We start from the raw sequence: 23,639 nt of genomic DNA on the forward strand, positions 1-23,639 counted from the left end.
TTCTGGCCAGGCCAGTCACAGGACCACGACAGCAACTCCCACCCTGGACTGTGGGACCCTTTGCCTGCATACCTGGGGTACCCAGGATAGCTGATATTTGCCTCTTGCAAACAGCATTTCCCAGGCATCTTTGCCTCTGACTTCTGGCTGGTTCAGCCTGGAGTCAGTGAGGGCGGATAAACAGCTGCAGAGGCCAAAGGGAAGTCAGGTGTGTCTCTGTTCCCTGACTCCTCCATGCCTCTCTGTGGTTGAAAGGACCACTTTGAATCTGGGGACAAATAAAGTTACTTTTCTCAGCCTGGGGCTGAGTGTGGGAAACTCTGCTACTTCTGTTGGTCCATCTCTCACTTCCACGGGGCCTTTGGTTTTTCCAGCATCGTGGTCACTGTCCCTGTGATCCACCCGTCTGATGAAGGAGGCTGGGCCTGCCTGTCTTCTTCATTGGTCTGTGGGTATACACGAGGAATCTGGAGACCTCTGGAGCCTGAACAGATTTCATTGCGGGAATGGAACTTTACCCACACCTGTGGCTGTACCTCCTTGTCGGGCCAGAGCTCTTGGCACTGGAAGATCATCCCAGGCCACATTTTATTGGAAGGGAGGAACTTCAAATAAACTGTGGAAGCCACAAAATTGATCCAAATTATCTGAGCAAGAAAAGCATTTCCTTTGCCTAAAAAGAAAAAAAATACTGAGGGAGAGAGAGAGAGAGAGAGAGAGAGAGAGAGAGAGAGAGAGAGAGAGAGAGAGAGAGAGAAAGGAGAAACTTGAAGGTGACAATTCCCTTTCACCCATTGCCTGGGATCCTCATGAGAGACTCCAGGAGTCTAGCTCAAACACCCAGCCCTGACTCCTGACTGCTCATTTAGGAGCCCGGCACTTGTGACTGCCAGGCCCACAGTCTACTTGGGCAGCACTTCTGGTACCAGCAGCCTTGTCCATGGGAGTCTTGGGTTGTACCTCTGTGCCCAGTGCTCACCAGTCCCCACTGACAGCAGCTTAAGATCCACTCACCATTCATAGGCCCCTGACCATACCCACTCTCTTCCAAGGTTAAGAAGTCTTTGCTCTGGAGTCATTTGGTTCCCCCAAAACATGAACGTTTGGTGATGTCCACCTTTTGGCTGCTGAGAGCAGGACTTCTATGAGCACAGACAGGTAAATATCTCTTTGCATCCCTATTTTCAATTCCTTTAGATGTATACCCAAAAGTAGAATCAAGGGGTCATATGATAATTCTTCTATTTTATTTACTTTTTACTTTTTATGTATATGTGTCACAGGCTTTCTTAGAGAACCAGCCTCCAAATCATGACACAGAGACTTATTATTAATTGCAAAATCTCAGCCTTAGCTTAGGCCTGTTTCTAACTAGCTCTTATAACTTAAATAAACCCATTTCTATTCATCTTTGTGCTGCCATGTGGCTTGTGGCTTTTACCTCGCCTCCTGCGTATCCTACTTCATCTCTGCCTCCTCTGGCATCTCCTCCAAGCATAGGTTCATCTCTTCTTCCCCTCTCTCTGCCTGGGAGTCCTGCCTAGCCTCTTCCTGCCTCTCTATTGGCCATTCAGCTCTTTATTAATCCAATCCGAAGGTGTCTTGGCAAAGACACAGCTTCATAGTGTACAAAAGGTTATTCCACAACAAATATGATGTTTTGACTGCATATGCGCCATGTGTTTGTCATGCCCATCGTGAGCACAGATGGGGTGGGATCCCTTTGAACTAGAATTAGAAACAGCTGTGAGCTACCAAGTAGGTGCCAGGAATTGAACTCTGTTCTCCTCTTTCCGTGTAATGTTTTGAAGACACTCCATACTGTTTCCCACCAGTGTCTGCACCATCTAGATTCCCACTAATGGTATATATAGAGAGGGCCAAGCTTCCAGAAATCCTTGACTCTGTGGCTGCTTTTCCTTTTCTTTCTTTCTCCTCTCCTTTATCCCTCCTTACCTCACTCCCTTTCTTCTTCCTTATTCTCTCTCTCTCTCTCTCTCTCTCTCTCTCTCTCTCTCTCTCTCTCTCTCTCTCTCTCTCTCTCCTCTCTTCTCTCCAGGGTCTCCTGTAGCCCAGGCTAACCTTCAACTCACAGCTGAGGCTGATCCTGACCTCCAGATCCTCTTGCCTCCTAAGTGCTGTGATTACAGGCCTGTGGCACCAGGCTCAGATCCTCTGACCTCCTGCCGTCCTGATGTGAGTGGAACAATCACTAAACCTTTACTTTAACTTTACTGTTAAAATGTGTTTTATATGTGGAGCGGGCATTCCATCATGCTTAAGAAGCGCACCAGGAAACCTCAGTTTCCTTCTCCTTTCATCCCAGTTCCCATTTCTTACTCTGCAGACAGCAGTGACCTCAACGCTGCTTCCTGAGGCAGCCTACACGCAAAGGCGTTTCCACGTCTGTATATACATCTTCAAGTGGTCCTCTGGGGGCTGTGCCCAGCCCTAGCTCCTGTCTCTCCGTTTTCTGGTCTACTGTGATGTGAGCAGTCTGCATCACGTTTCGAATGGCATTGAGGTGAGCTAGTCCGCCATCTCTTTCCATCATGATGGACGGAAACACTGAGCCAAAAATCCATCTTCCCTCCCTCAAGTTTCAGTCAATTATTGCCACAGCAATGTAACCGTAATTGATACAGTCAGCAAGAGTTCAGCTCTCAGAGGCTTCCAAAGAGATTAGGTCTGTAATATTTAGAGCATGCCAGCCCTTGGATGGAGCCTTCTATGTCTTTATTTATTCATTTTTAAATATACATATACTGTAAACTTATAGAAGTATTTTAAGTCGTGTAGTCGTTGGACTTGATTAATTCATATGTTTTTAAGGTGCAGCTTTTGTTGAAAACAAATAATAATAATTTTTTTAAATAAATGAAAGTACTTTTGAAGCTTTCTTTTTGTTGTTTTTGTTTTTGTGTATGTGTGTGTCTGTGTGGGTGTGTGTGAGTGCGTGTGTATGCCACATGTGTGCAGGTACCTTTGGAAGAAGTCAGTTTCCACGGCTGGACTTACAGGCACTTGTGAGTCACCTTGCATGGGTGCTGGGAACAGAACTAGTGTTCTCTACAAGAGCCACAAGTACTGTTAACCACTGTCTCATCTCCTCAGCCACCTGACAGAAGTCAGCACATGGTGAGGGGCTGGCTCTCTCTTCCTCTTCTTTAAAGCCACTAATGTCACCTTGGGATTATGACTTTCTTGATTTTACCTAACCACCTCCTAGTGTCTCCACCTCCAGACACTATGAACTTGTGAAACTGAGGGCCGAGTTTCTAGCCCGTGAACTTTTGGGAAGTGCATTCAACCGTAGCAGGACCGAGTCTCATACAATAGGAAGGAACTTTTTGACTATTCAGTCAATATTAATGGCTGGATGACCCAGATTTGACATTTTGTAAGGATCTATGACGGTCCTAGGAGAGGAGAGGCAGCAAAGTCAAGAAGAGTCTCAAAGTTCAAGACCTTGATCTCACAGGGTATTCCTCATTTCAGTTGATGGCACAGATTAGCCGTTGGGTTGCTACATTTAATTAGAAAGTAAATGATAGAAACCACTGTTTTGTTTGTTTGTGTGTGTGTCTTCTGTCTGTCTCTGTGCCTCTCTGTATGTATATGTGTCTCTGTATGGCTGTGTATGTGTCTCTGTGTGTGTGTGTCTCTATGTATATGTATCTCTGTATGTCTCTGTGTATGTGTTTCTATGTATATGTGTCTCTCTGTGTGTATGTGTCTTTGTATGTATATGTGTGTGTATATGTGTCTCTGTGTGTATATGTCTGTGGTGTGTGTGTGTGTGTGTGTGTGTGCGCACGTGTGTACTTGAATGCCAAGCTGACCAAGGAGTCATAATCTTTCCCCAGTATGGACTGCCTCAGCAGAACACCTGTTTAAAGAAGCCATGGCTGTACTAAACTCCAAGCCTTACCATATTTCAAGAAGAAAAGAAGTCTGGAGTCCGTTTTCCTCTCTGAATGTGATGGCGAGGGGAGCGGATGACAGGAGCTGGCCCTGGCCCTGTGAGTCCTCTTTTGGCTTGAGGCCGCCATCATCATGGCTGTCCCGACCCAGGGGCTCCTGCAGGTAGCTGCTATCCACCATCTCTAGTAAAGAGATTCAGGCTTATCATTTTAACCTATGCTTTCAACTATGGAATGGGAGCCTTGAGAGTCTTAAGGATATGATACACAAGCAGGGCCCGCGTGGCCCTGAGGAAGAGGACTGCTTGTGACCTGGCAGGCCATCAAGGCATGCCTGACTCACAAAGTCTGGGCGCAAGTGATTCAAGCTAGCTGCCCACTGTGTTTGGATGCCCACGATGGTACCGTGTCACTCCTGCCCTCCCACAGTAGCCTGGTTGCTTCTTTCTCGTGTAGTGCCCTGGGTGACCAGGCAGGAGGACACCGGCTGGAGCAGCTTCACAAGGTGCGCCCAGTGTCTGCTATCTGCAGGGCTTCAGTCCATATCATCAAAGATCATCCCTGTGACCCTGAAAGTGGCCCATGCAATACCGTTCCAGCTTTGCTGGTGTCCATATCTGTGCTCAGCACTCGGTCCTGACCGTTCTGGAAGCTTCTCTGCATGAGTGGGAAACACATAATCCAGGTGGAAGAGGAAAAACAGCTGTGGTATCAGCGTTCAGTTCTCTTCCTGTTTCCTGAGCTTGCGTGAGTTACCAAAAGCATCCGGAGTCATTCTAATTATGACAGAGTGGGCTGGGCACTGCCATCTTCACTGTGCCTCGTGACCCGCTGTGTTTTAGACGTGGGGTACTGCAAAAAAAGGCTCGATCCACTGAGTCCCAAACCAGTGCAGATTCAGCAGAAGTGCTTGGGAGGTTAAAGCTGGGGTGTTCAGGGTTTGCTGGGGTGGGGTGAGGGTGGGGAGAGAAAAGGGTAAGTTCTAGAATTTCCTAAGATGCTGACTCAGCTCCTGGCCTGTCCGGATGCAGCCTGCAGAGAAGGCTGGGTGATGAAGGAGGCCATCTGGCTGTCAGGCTAGTATAGACATGAGGTGGCCTTGGGCCTGCCTGCTGGCCAGCTTTGAGGGACGAGGAGGGCAAAAAGGAGGAGGAGGAATGGGAGGCTGCAGAGCCATTGGCCAGTGAAGTCCATGTGGGTGGAAAGGGGGGTCTGGGATTAGACTTGTCTGTCACTGTGAGAGCAGGGACTTGGGCAAACAGCCTCTTCCATAATTCCATAATTCCCTTTGAATATTGGACTGTGTAGCGTGGCTTCTAGGTGAGCAGCCAGCCAGCCTTGCTCCTTTTTTAGATATATTTTAAGTTCTCAGAACACTGGCGTTCTGTACCCATGTGGACTTACTGTCTGCGTGGGAGCCTGGGCTCCTCTGTGCTTCCCCACAAGGCAAGGTCACTCCAGGCTGGTGGTTTGTGCAATCCTGAAGTTTGACCGAGGGACAAAAGTCACAAGTCCTCTGGTAGCTCTCACGGTACCTGCTCTGAAAAGTCCCGAGCTGCTGGTGGCTGGCGCCACCCTGTTCTGTCCTCAGCTGTCAGCTCAGTGTGGGGGACAGACTCCCAGTACTGTCTGTCATCTGGCCAGGCTGTGACCACAGCTGTGGTCCTGCAGGGCTCCTGAGGCAGGGACCTGGACAGGGCAGCACGAGGCATCAGATCAAGCATCCCGGAAGGCAGGCCTCCTGACAGGGCTGTGAGTCCACGCTCACTTACATAACACTTCCTGAGTATGCTTCCTCAGTCTCAGCAACGGTTGGGTCAGCAAGTGACCTTTAAAACCACTCAGGAGACGCCACTTCTGGAGACTGGGCCATCCAGGAGCCACTCCTTCCAGCCATCCTCCTTCCTGCCTAGGCAGCTGTATCCTCAAGGGCTGGGAAGTAAAACATTTAAAGTTTTAGGCCTAACTTGATCCCCACCTACAATCCCAGCATCAGGAGACAGGGAGAAGGCCTAGGCATTCAAAGCGAGCCTAGGCTACATAGGAAACTGTCTTTAGAAAAAGCAATGTGTGTGCAGGTGTGCATGTGTGTATGTGTGTATGTGTATACTTGCACTTGGATGTGCATTTGTATGATTGTATATTTGAAATCCAGAGGATAACCTCAGGTGTCATGTCTTATGCCTCAAGAGTTACTTACTCTTTTTTTTTTTTGCCCCATATATATAGAAAGTCTCACCCATGCTGATGTGAGACTTTCTAATAGTTACAGGTGCTCCAGAGAAGTTCAGGGTGAAACCTCTCACCCACACTCCTATAAGCAATCCCAATAAACAGATTCATTCACCAAGCTAGTCTCACGTGGAATAGTCACTTGGCCTGCGGTTGCTGCCCTAACTGCAGTGAGCAGAAGTTGGTTCACATCTCCCCAGGAGAAGTTAGCGCAACAACTGGACACAGGAGGCAGAATGGGGAAGGAATGCCAGTTCTCCTGTCTCTGGTACCCAGGGACGTGCCCAGGTGCTGCACACATCCCATGGTCCCTTTCAGCCACTTTTAGAGAACTTAAAACACCTACTGGGATGACGAGGGAAGGCATCTCCACTTACTCGGGGCAGATGGGCTTTGTCTCAGAACAGCTGTGCGCCATACCGGGATGAGTGCCTGGGTGCAGAAGGCTAGGCACACACTCAGGCATGAGGGCAAATCCTAGGATTCCAGCCTTGCTTCACCCCCAGGCCTCCTGGAGGGGGACGGGGGCGTCTCTTAAAGACTGGGGAAGGAATATTAGTGGAGAGTGTCCAGAAAAAGGGCAAAGTCAGAGGCCAGCTCTGGAGGCTGGAGCAGTACCTTGTGGAATGAGCGAGAATGAGGAAGGGACAAAGAAGATAAGGAGGAAGTCCAGCAGGCCAGATCCGGGCTGGGGGTGGGGTGGGGGGAATTTGGCCTTTTACTCTGAGAGGCAGAGGAGCCATTTCAGAGTCTGGAGCAGGAGAGGAGGGTAGAAAACAGGGAAGGAGGAGCAGGGGAGCAGTCTGGGCAGAGGAATGTCATCTTTGCAGATCGGCCTGGTTGTGGTCTTCCCTGCATTGGGCAGATAAGCTCGGGGCAGGTGCATCAAGCAGGGCTCTCAGGGGCAGATGCCTGTCAGGGACTTACAGGTGAAGTGGCTGTGGCTAGAAGTCCTCGGCCAGGCTTTCTGCAAGATGTAGCATCAGATAATGGCAGCCTGTACCCACAGGTCTAAGCACAAGGACACTCTCAGCCTGTGGCATAAATTCTGGGAATTAGGGAGACTGTAGTGAGAGTTTGGGGGTCCAAAGTCCCAGAGCCTGGAATCAGTTGTCTGGGGCGGTGGACGGCAGACTCTGTCCAGCTGTCGGGGAGAGGCCAGTTCTCTCTCCTTTGTCCTGTGGTAGCCAGCCCCAGCAGAGTGAGGGCACGTGCCCACAGTCTGCCCACATGTGCATGCTGTCCTCTGGGAACAGCCTTGTTCTGAATGCTTCTTAATCTAAAAACCAAAGTTGACACCTGAAGCGAGCCACCCCAGCAGACAGTGGGTCACACTGACCCTTAACTAGGGCATGGCGTGTTTAGCGTGTAGAAGACCTTAGAGTGTGTTTTACCTTCTGAATGAGCAAATGTTCCTGCCAGCAGTTGGTCCTGGCACCCAAAGGTGTCACAAGTCCTCCCACTGCCAAGAGGATCTCCAGCAGCAAGTGTTGCTCAGAACGAGGCCCTATAGGGTTTGCTGTCCTTGTTTGGTGTCACTGTAGATATGGCAGGCCTCTGAAGTGGCTTGAACTGGCTTTTCTTTAGGCCGCAGAGCAGGCTGCACAGTGACTCCATGGCAGTTAGAGGAAGGGCTGCAGGGGTGCCTCACAAAGCCTTGCTTGAATTTGCCCTGCATTCACCCTGGATGGAAGGCACAGACACAGTCTAGAGTTGCTGAGTAGGCTGTGTGGAGGTGGGGCTGGAGGGTTTGCTTCTAGGTGGACTGAGAGAGACAACCGTCATTGTGGAATGGAGCCTGAGCCCAGAGGGTCAAAGAATGAAAAGTAAACTCAAAACTTGAAGGCTTTATGTCAAGGCCTGAAGATAATCTTGGGGGCACAGTTTGTGTTTGGTGAGGGCAAACACACTGAGTTAGAAGAGGTGAGGCTAAGAGAGGCAGCTGTGGAGAAGCCAATGGTCATCAGAGACACAATTTCAGACGCAGGCCCCCAGGCATCAGAGGGAGAGCACAGTCTTCTGATCTCACAAAGCCAGGCTGGGAAGGCCGAAGAAGCACCCAACAGTGCTGGGGACACAAGTGTTGGGCCCCATGGGTGCTTGCTGCATATAGCTGATCCGAATCAGGAGTCGGAGCAGCCTTGAGGTGAGAGCCACTCTGAGTAACAGACCAACTTGATGCCAGTCATCTGCGGGGGCTCTCATGACCACGTCAGATGGTCGCCAGGCTCTTCTTTCAGTGCAGCGGAAGGAGAAGGCTGTGGAGACCTCTGGTGTGCTCAGGACAGCTTCCACCGTACAATGGGCATTTACAACACTCTGCCCGATCTTGGACACCATGTGTCTGTGCTGTTCACCTTATGATGGAATCTGCCATAGGCGTTCTGAGACACACATTTTTACCTCTTTAGTAGCAACCACCTATGTTTTTAGTAGGCGTTCCTGGAGCAAGGGCCTCTTTTTCCAGCCTCTGGAACTAAGTGTGGCTGCAGGATGAGAACTGAAGGCTAATGGACTAAGATTGGAATTATCATGCTCAGCTTCAGGGAAGCCATATTCAAGAAAAGGGATTCTTCTTTCAAGCTTCAGGATGGACTATAAGTCTGATGATTGGAGCTCAGCCCATTTGGCCACGAAACAGAAGCTCTGTGTTCATGGGTTGTGGGGGTTTGAGGAAGGATTGTCCCCTTAGGCTCATGAATTTAAATGCTTAGTCCCCAGAGTGACACTATTAGAAAAGGTTAGGAGGTGTGGTCTTGTTGGAGGAAGTGTGTCACTTCAGATGGGCTTTGAAGTTTCAAAACCCAATGCCAGGCCCAGTGTCACTCTCTCTGCCTGCCGATCAGGAAGTAGTCCTCAGCCACTTCTCCTGCACACACATGCCACCATGCTTCCCACCATGATGATGACTGACTAAACCTCTGAAACCATAAGCAAGCCCTCCATCAAATGATTTCTTTTATAAGCGCTACCTTGGTCATGGCGTCTCTTCACAGCCATAGATCAGTGGCTAAGACATGAAGCCTAAACACTGTTAAAAAGCAGGAACTGCTATTATTTTTCATTTATGTGAGCAAGCTAGACTTGTATTTTTTTGGTAAACTACTCTAATTTTGGTTTCTCAAATATACAGATGAACCTATTTCTAACTAATGTCTAACGAACCGTAAACACACATACATGTGCATGCACGCAAACACCAAGCCTGACTTCTACATATGTGTGTACCCTCACATATAAAAAAATGTGCACAAAGACACAGAAATATAAATAAATGTTATAAGACAATCGTCACCATTACTCGGAGAGATGGCTCAGCAGTTAAGCGTGCAGGATGCTCTTAAAGAGGACCAGTTTCCTGTACCTAGGTGGATCATAACTGCCTGTTAACCCCATCTCCAGGAGATCTGACGCCTTCTCTGGCCTCACTGGGCTCCTGGGCCCACTTGGCAAACCCCGATGCAGATACACATTATCCAAAATAAAAATCTCTTAAAAACAATTGCTAAGAAGGTCAGCACTGAAATGGAGAGTGTGGACTTGAGTCATGTTGCCTGACTCTGACTTTGGCTTTGTGCTAGCTGTGTAACTTTGGATAGCTTTCCTAATCTCTCTGTCAGTTTTCAAACTGATAAGCTAGGGATGACAGTGGGAGCAATGAGGTGGCTTTGATCCCCCCAAGATTACTGAGTCAGGGCTAATACTGCTGTGATGAGACACCATGCCCAAAAACAACATGGGAAGGAAAGGGTTTATCTGACTGACATACCCTGAATTATAGTCCATTCAGGGAAACAATGGCAGGATCTCAAATCAGGTAGGAACCTGGCAGCAGGAACGGATGCAAAGACCATGGAGGAGCATTGCTTACTAGCTTGTTCCTCGTGGCTTGCTTGGCCTAGAACCCAGGACCACCAGCGACCCAAGGTAGCACCACTCACAATGGGCTGGACTCTCCCACATCAGTTAACCATTAATTAAGAAAATGCCCTACAGGCTTGCCAATAGCTCTATCTTATGGAGGCATTTTAGGTGAGGTTCGCTCTCAGGAGACTATAGCTTGTGTCAAACACAGGGATTAAATGAAAGCATATAATTATTTAGAGACAGAATAGGGGGCAGGGATCAGAACAAAGAGCAACAGCACATGTGTAAGAAGAGGCCATGGTGAAACTCGTCCTTTTGTATGCTCACCTAACACAGTCAATTTAAAGATGTGGAGTCATGGCTGGTGAGTGGCAAGCATGTGACAGAGGCCAGCTGTTATCACTGCTTTAATCCATTGTCTGGTACTGTAATGAAATGCCCAAACAACATCTAAGAAAGAGATGTGTGACACATGATGAACCTCAAGGTTCCCAGGTTCAGAGTTTTCAGCTGAGGGTTGTTTACCATTGCTATGGGCCTGTGGGGGTCACGTGTGTGTCTGTGGATCTGTTTTCATGGTGGTGGGAGAGCAAAGAAGGAGAGATGGGCTGAGGCTGGGAATGTATCTCGGTGGTGGGACCTAGCATACTCAAGGTGCTGGTTTCAACATCCAGTCTTCCCCCAAATACTCTTGATTCTTGTTCGGTAGATAATTTCACCAGGCAAGGTGTTTTATGTTTGAAACCCCAGCCTGTGGGAAGCTGAGGCATGCTCCAGTTTCATTTTCTTTGCGGTGATAAGATACCTTGACCAAAAGCAGCTTAGGTGGCAAGGGGGCTTATTTCAGCAGACGAGTCCAGGTTAAATTCCACATTGTGGGGAAGTGGAGATAGGAACTTCAAACAGCTAGTTATAGTGCATCTACAGTCAAGACAGAAAGAAATGAATTCATGCATGCTCACTTGTTTGCTTGCTTGTGATCTCCTCGATTTCTCCACTCTTATATGGTTGAGAATCCCCAGCCTAGGGAATAATGCCACCCAGAGTGGGCTGGGTCTTCCTAAATCAGTTAATTTAACGGAGAGCATCCCTTCTAGACAAGCCTGTAAAATCCGTTGCAGATGATTTCCCCATTGACACTCTTTTCCCAAGTTATTCTAGGTTGTTTCAAGTTGGCAATTAAATCTAACCATCAAGAAGGCAGAAGACTTGTTGTGAGTTTGAGGTCAGCCTGGGTTACATTGTAAGACCCTGTCCCAACAAAACAAAAACAAATTGGAGTTGGAGAAGAAGCATAGTCCTCTTAAAGGGCACACTACCCAAGGCTTTACTTTCTTTCTCTAGGCCCCGCCTCCAAGAGGCCCCATCACTATCCAGTAGCACCATAGGCTGAGGACCATGCCTTCAGCACGTGGGCATTTGGGGACCAAATTGTCACAGGAGGTAGATTTACTCACAGAGAGAGGCTGAAGTCCAAGGCTGGAACTTGTGCTCTGCAGAGGTCCTCAAGAGAGTGACATCTGAGTAGGAGGGTCCTCAGGAGGCCAGAGAGTTTCAGGGGATGCTCCTTCATAACATCGTTCTTGTAAGAACTAACTAGAGCCCCCCTAAAACTTCATCAGTCCCTTCTGAAGGCATCTGAATCTAATCACCTAATTACTTATTAAGAGTCCCACCCCTTCTTGACATGGGCACACTAAGCACCAAGCTTGGAGACCCTCTCATGCTACCCAAGAGCCACAGCATCTTTTAGGAGACACTGTCTGCACCCCGGGATGCCCACATGGCTTCCCCAACACTTCTGCTCCTGGAAGGCTGTGCTCTGTGTAACTCCTTATTTCCTTGCTCCTTGGGGGATACTGTTCACATCTCAGCGGCCAGGAAGAAGCATGTGAATAGCCAGTACGCAGTGTGTGCAGATGTGTGCAGATGTGTAAGACTTTCCTTAAGACATGCGGTGGCACCGTGTGGTGGAGGTCTTGCCTCTGAGATTGACCGGTGTCCTAAAACCGACAAAGCCTGTAGAATGCACAGAACATGCACTGCCTATCAGCACTCAGTGCTTAGAGCGAGCATACCTCATCTAGGTCTGGAGCGTCTGAGTTCCTTCTGAAACTTAAGCCAGCTGTGGGGGTGATGTTGGGAGTTCAGGACAGAATGGGGTTGTGTAGTGACAGTTCATCTTGAAACCCACCAACAACCCCAAATGGCAAAATAAAAGAAAACCCTGTATTTGAACACAATTTGTTCATAGGACTGCAGAAGCAAAAAAGCGCGGGGCTTTGCTCTCTGATGCTAATGCTGGCAACAGAACACGGACAGGTAAGAGTCCTCGTTTCTCGGGACATGCCTTTTCTTATGCCTGATTCTTTGGGCTGTGGGTGTCGGAAGGTGAGTAAGAATTTGCCAGGAATAAAAGGTGGGGCGGCTCTTCTGGGAACTCATTCCCGGAGGTGTCCGCAACCTGTGGTGGTAGAGGTGCATATCCAGTTGCTCATAGTAGCATCATGTGTAGACAAAGGATGCCGTCCTGGGAGCCATCTAAGGGCCCTTGTTAGGGAAGTGCATAAGCTATGGACAGCCTACAGTAAAATGCTGTATAACAGGGGGAAAGGGCAAGGTTGCTCTCTGTGCAGTCCTGGGAAAAATTTGTCCAGGATGTACTGTTAAGCCAAAAGATCAAGCAGCAGTGTGTGTGTGTGTGTGTGTGTGTGTGTGTGTGTGTGTGTGTGTGTGTAGGAGGAGGGGGGGGGAAAGATATAATGCATATCCATCTTTACCTGAGTAGTAGTTACTTTTCTTGTTGCTGAAACAAGGTAATTGGCAGAAGCAACTTGTAAAAGAAAGGGTTTTGTTTTTTTGTTTTTGTTTTTGCAGACTGTTTCTCTGTAGCTTTGGAGCCTGTCCTGGAACTTGCTCTGTAGACTAGGCTGGCCTCGAACTCACAGAGATCTGCCTGCCTCTGCCTCCTAAGTGCTGGGATTAAAAGTGTGCATCACCACCACCTGGCTGAGAGAGGTGTTTTTTTTTTTTTGTTTTTTGTCTCGTGGTTTCAGAGGGATTTAGGTCCATCAGAGCATGGAAGGCACAGCAGGGCAGCTCCATGGAGCAGGATCAGGTCATGGCTTGTCCATGTTACAGAACAGGAAGTGGAGAGATCATGCTGGAATAACTTTCAAACTCCTATCCTTAGTAACCAACTTCTAGCCAGAGCCCACCACCTAAAGGCTCCATAGCCTTTAAACAGCAAGGCAAGCTGGGGACCAAGTGTTCAAACCATGAGCTTAAGGGGACACTGTAAACAGGGGGAGAAAACCCAAACACATCCTTGCAGAAAGATGAGAGTGAAGACAAGCCATCCTTCATCAGCAGAGAGTGGGCTAGAGAGAGCAGGGAACAGTGGAGGAGGTCAGTGGGGGGACATGATACCCAGCTACTCCATAGCACCCAGGCAGGCTGGTATGAAATGTCCCCCAAAGGCCACAATAAAGATTCAGTCCACAGATCCCATGATGCTGTTAGGAGGTAGTGGAGTCTAGAGGCTTTAAGAGGTGGGGTCTCATGGGAGGCAGTTAGGTCATTGGGGGAGTGTCCTTCAGGGGGTTGCTAGGACCCTACCCATGCCCTTCTAGACCCCTAAAGTGAACAAGTGTTCTTTGCCACAAACTCCCGCCAGAATGTGACACATTGCCACAAACCCGAAGACCATGGCTTGAAACCATGAATCAGCCATTCCTCTTTATCCATTGCTTAGTACGGGTGTTTCATCATAGTGGCCTTTAATCCCAGCACTTGGGAGGCAGAGGCAGGTGGATCTCTGTGAGTTTGAAGCCAGCCTGGTCTACAAGAGCTAATTCCAGGACAGGCTCCAAAGCTACAGAGAAACCCTGTCTCGAAAAACAAAAAACAAAACAAAAAAAAAAATTTAAAGAAAGCCGTTATCGATGTAGATCAGTGGCAGGGAGCCTCTGCTGCCTGTATATAACCCTCAGCTCCATCTTGAGTGTTGCTAAAATAAATATATAAATAAAGAGGTCAATAAATAAATAGGCTGGTTTGGTAGAGAAAATTATTTATTAAAATAATAAAATCATATAGCTCAGGATAAAATTATGACTCATCAATAGAAATCTGTGTTCACACACGAGGAACCGCGCCATACTTATCCGCCCACGCAGCAGGCCCTATGAGCACACAAAGACAAGCGCTCGTCCTGCCCACTGAATGGGGCCACGTGACTGCTCTCTCTGGAACAGTGCTGTTCGGGGATGTTGTTTGCTTGCGTGAACTCCTAAAGGAGACATTTTAAGAAAACCTTCCTTGTCACTTAGAAGTCGACATCTGAAACCTTTTTATATCGTCTTTTTAAACCATTACAGAGGATGAATATTTTGTCACAATGAAAAAGAAATGCTGCCATGTTAAAGTAAAGATCTTTCAAAATATCAGCAAAAGGGTATCCAAAGTCATGGTGACTTGAAACCCACCACACTTTAGATTACAGGGGCATATCTTGTTGACATTCAGGAGTCTCCCATGTTCCCTTTTCTCTTCTCAGATTCTTAATCCCATTCCATTTCCCCAGAGGTCTTCATCCTGATGGAATCTATATGTTCATTCTTGAGAGCCTTGGGGATCTCCTATCTGTCTCTATTAAGCCTGTGTGTGTAAAGGGCAATGCTATATTTACTTTATTTGCTGTGACAAATTAGTAAATACTTTCTTAAAAATGTATTTCCTGGATTGAGTGAGCACTGCAGTCGATGATATAAGAGTCGTAAAAATAAGAGCATTCAGGCTGGGTACGGAGCTGAGTGCCTGTAACCCAGGATTGAGGAAGCTGAGGCTGGAAGAGCATGAGTTCAAAGCCAGCCTGTGCTACATAGAGAAACCTTGTCTCAGATAATGAATACATAAATAAATAAAAGAAACCAGGGTGAGATTAACCAAGTGAATTCTGTTTAAACCTTTTCTAAGTATTTTAGGGGACAGAAAGGAACATATACCAAAATGTTGGTTGAGCAGACAGAAAATTAACAAACCTAAAAAAATGGAATCTAAAAATATTGGAGTTTAAGATGGAAGACACTCAATGACTCCAATTAGAGTAACACCTTAATGGTGATGCTTGTTAAATACGGCAGAGTCTCAAAGAAATCCCCAGCATTGTAATTGTGGGGTGTGAGCTAATGTTCTCAGAAAATTCCAGAAGTTGTGGAAATGTCTCTAGTCACAGGGAAGCTCACAGGCAGATAGACATTTAAGGTCTGAGCTACTGATGACTCACGGGGGATGAGTGTTAGGAATTGATGGGGGGGGGGGGGGAGGATGCTGGAGAGAGGGCTCAGTGGTTAAAAACCCTGACTGTTCTTCCAGAGGACCTGGTTCATTTTCCAGCACCCATATGGCAGCTCACAACTGCCCGCAATTCTACCTCCAGGGGATCCAGCAACTTCACACAGTGCCAATGCACGTAAAATAAAAGCAAACAGATCATTGGAAAAAGAACTGAGGGAGGGATGCAGGCTGGAGAGATGGCTCTGTGGATAACAGCACTTGCTACTCTTTCAGAGGACCTGGGTTCAATCCACAGCATCCACATGAAAACCAAGAACCACCTGCAACTCCAGTTCCAGTGGATCTGACAGCATCTTCTGGCCTTTGGGCACTTCACACACACAGTGCAGGCAAAACACCCACACACATAAAATAAAAATATATTGTTTTAAAGAATAGAAGGGGGCTGGGGTGTTGTTCGTTTCGTAGAGTGGTTTCCTAGCACGCGAAAGCTGGGTTCAGCCTCTAATACTGAGCAAACTGGGTGAGACAACACATGCCTTCAATAACACCAGCTCTCAGGAGGTGGGACAGAACAGAAGTTCAAGGTCATCCTCACACGCATACACACAATTGTAATTTTTTTTAAAGAAGTGAAACAAAAAGTTTTTGTAGCACGAAATGATTATTTTAAACGTTCCCCTTCGTTTATGTTTATCACCAACTCTTAGGAGCAGTGCCAACCTCCGTCCTCTTGTCTGTTCATAGAGAGCCACTTCCCCACGTGGCTACTTAACTGAGTAGGCACGTAGTTCTAGCCCTGCAGTTTCCTCTTCAGTCAATCAGCAAGCACATAAAGCAGGAACTTCCCCAAGCCACGAGAGATGACAGAGCCTTCATCTGCCCTTCTGTGTGCTGCTCCAGCCTTGAGCCCTCTTAACTCCGGATAAGGAAGCTCCCCGCAAAATGTGGGCCAAGGGGGGGTGTTTGCCTTCTGCAGAGCCAGGGGGTGGTTCTGGCTGGTGAACTTCAGGCTCTTTCCAACTTCACTAGGAAAGGTGAATAGTCTGAGATCCTTGAAATCAGTTCTCTTGAGCCCAGATGTGCCTCTGGAAAGACAGTCTCTAGATATTTTGGAACAAAACCATGCCCAGAGAGTTGGGGAACCTTCCAGGTGGAAAGGGTAAAGCGGGGCCAGCAATAGTGCAGATATATTTCTTTAAGTAAAGAAGAGCATTTTACCATTATTACCCAGAGGTTACATTCTGTATGGGATTGGTGGCAACTGGCTGGGAAGCCTGGGAACTTGCTTTGGGGTTGCGTACTGAAGGACTGTTGACATGGCTTTATGGGTAGAGATATCCCCCCGCCTGTACATGGTTACAGCCCAATGTGCCCACTGTAAACACAGCAGAGGCAGAGGCAGAAGGATGCTGCACGTCAGAGGCTCCTGTGGGGTCCATAGTGAGACTGTCACAGAAATTAACCAGCCACTAAGCAAACAAAAGCTGTTTTCTTCTGCATAACTTCAGTGTTGCTGTTTTCTACTTGTCACCGACGGCTTCGTGGGGTCCCCGGTTCTCTCTGAAGTACCCTACTCTCCCCCATGTTCTAGAGCTTTCTCACAGCGCGATGGTCTCAGGCTTTCAAATCTCTGTCATTTCTCCAAGGACATGCCTGCCAAATTCTACTAGTCAACTTGGATTTAAGGAAAAAAGGAATAGACCCCGGGTTTTAGTGGCCAGAGAGTTGCTCATCTTCTTTTTCTTTTTTCTCTTTTTGAGAGAGAATCTGAGGTACCCCAGGCTGGACGCAGAGTTGCTACATAGCCAAGGATGACTCTGAACTGCTGATACCCCCTCCCCCATCTTCCAAGTGCTCACAGTACTGGTGCACACCCTCACACTCTGTCCATGCAGCGCTGAGGGCTGGACCCAGGACCCAGGGCTTCAGACATGCTAAGCAAGCACTCGACTAGCTGAGCTACGTCCCCAATATGAGACAGTGTCTGGAGATTTCAAATGTGTTTAGACATAGGAGGGGAAGAATACATGGATGGGGAGGAGCTGCTTTGCCCATGCTTGTGGCTCGGTGAGACATCTAGGATCCATGTAGCAGCCACAACAGGGCAGGCTCGCAGTCCCTGGCAACTTTGTACAGCTTTCTCATGAGCAGCAGACTGTCCACCTCCAGTGTGATATGATGTGTGATGCCAGCAATCTCCTGTTCTGTTCACGTCACTGACATATTGGACTTTACTGTCACTTGCAACCCCATCACCGACTCACCCACTCTTTGGCTTCCAGTCTCTCGTGACATGCAACTATGCTCTTAGCCTATAACTCAACACTGAGTCAAGCTTTCCACACTTGGGGAGTGTCTTCATTTTGTTTCTGGTTGCTGCAATAAAATATCATGAAAAAAATCAACTTGGAGAGAAGAGTTTATTTTCAGCCACTGTTCCAGGTTTCAGTCCATCAGAGCAGGGAAGTCACAGCAGAAGGAGCTTAAGGGTTCCAGGGAGCTTAAGCTGGGCTCTGTCACATTCATGATCAGGAACAGAGAGCAATGCCTGTGCTCAGATGTCTCCACTCTATGCAATTTAGAATCCCCTGCCAAGGGAATGGTGCTGCCCAGAGTGGGCGGGACTTCCCACCTCAACTAAAGCAATCAAGTTAATCCCCACAGACATATTTGCAGGCCACCTAACACTTAGAGTAGAACATCTCAATGCTGTATGTGTGAGAGTGACTGATTTCCTGCCCTATTTAGCCAAGAAGAAAAAGATGGACAGAAGGGTTCTATCAAAAGACTAGGGAAAGGACCTGAAACCATGCCTGGTCTGAATGAGTCAGTATGGTCTCAGCAGCTGTTGCAGGACAGAGTGCAGAAACTCCAGTGGTGGGGCTGGGGATGCTGCAAAGGCCAAATTTGTCCCCCTTCCTACAAACTGGTGCGTGAGCAATTCCCTTGGATGTAGTCAAAAGTAGACCCCGATGTATCTTGGATCCATCTGGAAATCTTTTCAAGATTTACACAATAGAAAGATTGATATATTAGGGTTCTTTAGAGGAACAAAACTTAAAAATGAACACACGTATACACATATACATATCTACATGTGAAATTTTTTGGAATGGCTTAAAGATTGTGGTCCAGCTAGTTCAACAATAGCTGTCTATCAGTGGAAGATCTGAGAATTCCATAGTTGTTCAGTTCACATGACTGGATGTCTCAGATGGTCTTCAGTGTATGCCAGAATCCCAAAGAAGTAGACTCTAATGCCAATGAAGAAATGGATTTGTCAGTGAGAGCAAGAGAAAGCAGGCAAAGAGAGCAAGGCTTCTTATTCCATCCAGGTCCTTTATACAGGCTGCCAACAAAAGGTGTGGTCCAGATGAAAGGTAAATCTTCCTACTTCAAAAGATCTGGATTCAAGATGCATCTTCCAACTCCAAAATTATGGATTAAAAGTGGCTCTTCCCAACTTTTAATTAAGAAAAAAGATCCCTCAGAGGTGTGTCCAGCAGCTTCAGTTTTAGTTAATTCCATGTGTAGCCAAATTGACAACCCAGGATGGCAATCACAGATGAGTTTGAGGTCTTCCCCATCTTGGATCATCTGTTGGCATGCACACATGGTAAGATGCAACAGCTTCTCTCCTCCCCATCATCCCTTACTCCAGTTTTGTGTTTATGTTTGGGCTTTATTTGTAACATGCCACTTGCAGAACTTCAGCAGGGCAGTATCCAGAGGCCAAGTGGCATCAGGTCATCTTACATATTCCCTGTGCATAATTAGTTTAGGCTATTTTAAGTCTGTAGGGTTTATATATATACACATATGTAGATATATGTTATATATATAATGATATACTAAACACTAAGTGTTAGCTGAAACAGTTGCAGTCCCCCGTCTCTGTTCTACTTTCTTCTCACCCTCATCTGTGGCCTCCTTCCCACCCTCTCTTCTGTTCCCATGGAGGGAGGATGCTTCGGTGGGAAAATCCATCACCCTGGATAAAAACAGAGTTGTCTATAAGTTCCAGTCACTCTGGAGGCCAAGAGACCTTGATCACTCGTCACCCCTGTCTCCTCCATAGCAGATGGCTCACAGCCAGCTCTGGACAGACAGGGACACCACAGATGCAGGGACCCTAATCTTATATTGTTAATCAATTCTGAGTTTAGAGTTTTCACTGGCTAGGAACTTGTCCAGTGTTCCTTCGACAGAGGAACTTCCACAATCTGTGTCCTTTGGGGGGGGGGTCACTCGAATGTGTGACTGACTTTGAATGCTGTGACCTTCTGAAGTTGGAATTACTTTGTATCTCGGCAGAGAACACATTGGTGAGGCCACATACTGCAACAAAATGACATACAAGAGAGTTACAGTCTAGTTGGAAGAAAAAAGCTTCAAGGCAAGCCTTAGCTTAGCAGTCGAGCACTTGCCTAGCAAACTTGAGGCCTTGAGTTTGATCCCTGTCTTACAGTTCCACCCAAAAAGAAAAAAATACATGTGGGTGTATTTTCCTCCTTTGAGGCTTAGGAGGAAATTTGCATATGTTTTCATACATTTGCATATACCTGACACATATTTGCCTCTAGGCTCTCAAGCTTCTGCTTCCAAAGGTGGCTGTGTGAGCTTCCCCGTGTGCACTAGCATTCACATCGTTTCTTTTGGACTCGTGTCGCGGGCTTCTGCTACTGATGCATTGTTTCACAAGCTTGCCTTCCATTTCTCAGAAATGCTTGCTAAAAGTCACCATGGTTGTGAAACTCAGGCCTGAAGGACATGGGAAGGCTTTTTGTGAACTGGCCGTTAGTGTGAGGTATTGTCTGTCGACATCAGAATCCCTAGGGATCTTAGAGCCTCCTGAGACACTACTGGTTACTACAACGGGCCTCCAACTGTGTTTATGTCAAGGACTATGCTTGTATTTATAGAAAAAAATCATATCTAAAAGTCATACTTTTAAAGAAAGGGTTTTATCTCAGATACTGGGATGTGCACTGCAGTTATTCCCCAGTGTCGTGCTAGGGAGATTCACGGGGGCTTAAGTATGATGCTATCAAACTGACCACCGTGATGATGTGGGGATGTGGGTAAACTGGGTCTCCTCCATTAACCTCGGTTTTCTCTAGGGACACAGTCATTAAGCCAAATACCAGTGCTCCCTGGTAATATTTGCTGCATCCTCCATTCATCTATATTATTTTCTTCACTTTCCAGCAGAAGTATTGTTATCTGCCTTAGCCGAACCCTGAGCAAAATCTCTATGAATCACACTTGATGTGATTTTGCTGGTACATCAAGAATGGCCACATTCTTCACTTTAAAAGTATTTTATTGTTATTCATGTTTGTGTGTGTGTGCATGTGAGGGTTCATGCATGTGCCGAAAGAGGAGGTTGGGTCCCTTGGAGATAGAGTTACTAACAATTGTGAGTCGCCTGACCCGGGAGCTGGAAAGTGAACTTGGGTTCTCTGAGAAAACAGTACATGTAGTCTTAATCTCTGAACCATTGCTCTAGTCCTGCTTTCTTAAGCACTTTGAAAATGGCTCTTCTGGATTCTCTTAAGGTTTTCTCGGGTGTCATTGCCCTCTAAGGATGTGATAAATCAATCGACATTCATAAAGCGTGTGGTTTAGGGCCAGCTACAGTAGCTACGAGAGCAGTTGTGGCAGAACCCTGCCCCCTGTCCACATCCTCCTGTCTTCATGGTAACAGTTGAAGGGTCTTCACTTGGGTATGTAACGAAAGGGGGGCATTTCCCAGAATTCCTTGCACCTGGAGAGAATAAAATTATGTTTATTTTAATGTGTATTGGTGCTTTACCTGTAGTATGTATGTCTGTACCATGTTTGTGTGCTGCCCCTGGAGGGCAGGAAGGAGCTGGGGTTACAGATGGTTGTTAACTACCATGTGGGTGCTGAAATGGACGTGGATCCTTTGGAAGACCCGCTAGTGCTCTTAACCACCGAGCCATCTCTCCAGTCTGATAATTACAATTTGAACTATATTTATTACAGAACAAAGCAAATATTTGGTGAGATTTCTAAGAAGCCCAGCTTCAGTTTGAATGTGTTTCCTGACACTCATTTGACATTTTTATGCCATTTGTGACAGTGTCAAGAGGTGATGAGGTTGCAAGGGTTCCCTTCCTGTGAATGTATTTATTCTGTCCCCACAGGAGTGGCAGGTCCCTGATAAAAGGACTTTCATCTGTCCTGCATGTGCTTGCTTGTCCTTCAGCCTGGCTAAGGCCTGCACGAGGTCCTTGGCACGTGTCAGCACCACGTTCTTTCTCTGTCCAGACTCCAGGGCCAGGAGCCGAATAAATCTCTGTTCTCTATAATTTCCCCAGCCTATACGCTGACACCTCAGAGCCTGAAGAGGAGGGCTGCCATCTGCTAGGGACAGCAGAGACAGGCCCCGGAAGAATGGCCAAGTTTTAGTAACTACTGGATGCTTACAGTAGTCCCGAACATATGTGTGTGTGTGTGTGTGTGTGTGTGTGTGTGTATTCCCTTTACACAGAGATAAATGAACCATGCTGTCAAGTCTCCACGCTCTATGGTCTCCTGCCACTTTAAGCAGAATGTAAAGCTATTGGCACCATGTCGTGCAGATACGTGGGAGAGTCACTGAGTGAAACTCAAGAGGTTCCCTTTGTTTCTCTTTACAATTCTCGGGGGTGGGGTGGGGTGGTGAGCATTTGGGATACATGGTTAAGCGCTGCCGAGGAAGGCGTTCAGGAGTATGTTCCTCCGTTGCCTCCTTTCCATGAGGCAAGAGTTGAGTGAGTTCTCAAGAATTCTGTTTGCAGGAGAATGTTCTTCAACCACAGAGGTTAGAAAATGATGCACGGACAGCGGGGCTTTTATTTCTGCTGAGATACCCAGTCACTCACTGGTCACGTGCCGTCCACTCGCACATCTCTGATGGGACTGAAGGACTCTGTCCACTGGAGGCTGATGGCAGAACAACATGTTTGGCCTCTTCCCTGCGTTCAGCCTAGTCTGGTCAAACTCTAAGGCATGGCTGTATTACAACCTTGGTTTCCGTATTATCAAGCAGTGAATTTGTTTCTTGTACTAGGGAGCAGGCTCTGGTCTTGAATACCTCTTGCAGCAGTGATAGTAACTAGGAAAGAAGGGGTAACATTCTGACTCTGAGGCTCATACACATATGATTAATCTAGGTACCAGTTTTCCTTCCTTCCTTCCTTCCTTCCTTCCTTCCTTCCTTCCTTCCTTCCCTCCCTCCCTTCTTCCTTCCTTTCTTCCCTCCCTCCCTCCCTCCCTCCCTCCCTCCCTCCCTTCCTCCCTTCCTTCTTCCTTTCTTTTTTTTTTTTTTTTTTGAGGCAGGGTTTCTCTGTCTAACTACCCTAGTTGTCCTGGAACTCACTCTGTAGACCAGGAGGGCTTCACACTCACAGAGATCACCTGTCTTTGCCTCCTGAGTGCTGGGATTAAAAGCCTGCACCACCACTGCCCAGCTAGTTTTACAGCTTTTTGAAAGGCGGAAGCAGTCAATGGGACAGCAGATATGCGCACATTTAGAATTCACTGCTATACCATAGCGAGCTACAGTCCACAGACTGTGTATTGATTAAACGAGTGTGAACCCTTCACATGAAGGAGGCTATTGAATTTAGCTCTTCAAGAGTTCAATATTGATTGATTGATTGATTAGGAGGTGTGCGTTGCTCTCTTTTCTTTACCTAACAGCTGGAGATCACAGACAGGATAACTAAGCAAAAGAGGTTTATTTTGGTGCCTCTTCAGGAAGTTAAAGGCCAAGATGTCACAGTTGGTGATGGCCTTCCTTTTGGCAGAGTTCTGAGGCAGCACATGACACCATGTGGCAAGAAACGGGGAATGTGTGTGCTTACAGGTGTCACCTCTTGCTTTAAAGCCACAGGGTTCAATTGTGGGGCTACCCCCCAGTACTGTGTCTAGGCCCAATCACTACATCCCATAGGCCTCACCTCTAATGGCCATGATCAGACTAAGTTTCAGTTCTTCTCAGGACATCACAATAGGTACTGCTATTTCAACCTATCAAACTTTAGGGTGGGGTTTTCATTGGTTTTCTGTTGGCCTGACGCTAATACCAGATAATATCAACTTCGGGAAAGGGAATACTTATTTTGGCTCATACCTTAGAGGCTTCTGTCTAGGAAGGCTGTTTTCATGGCCTTTGGGCCCATGAGGCAGTACCTCATGTTGGGAGCGTGTGGAAGAGCAAAGGTGCTTGCTATTTGGAAGCTGGGAAGCAAAAAGAAAGACAGTAGGGGCTCTGGTTCCAATATGCCCTCCAAGGAATCCAATTAA

This window comes from Microtus pennsylvanicus, chromosome 4 (assembly GCF_037038515.1).
Source record: "Microtus pennsylvanicus isolate mMicPen1 chromosome 4, mMicPen1.hap1, whole genome shotgun sequence".
In the NCBI taxonomy this organism is placed as follows: Eukaryota; Metazoa; Chordata; class Mammalia; order Rodentia; family Cricetidae; genus Microtus; species Microtus pennsylvanicus.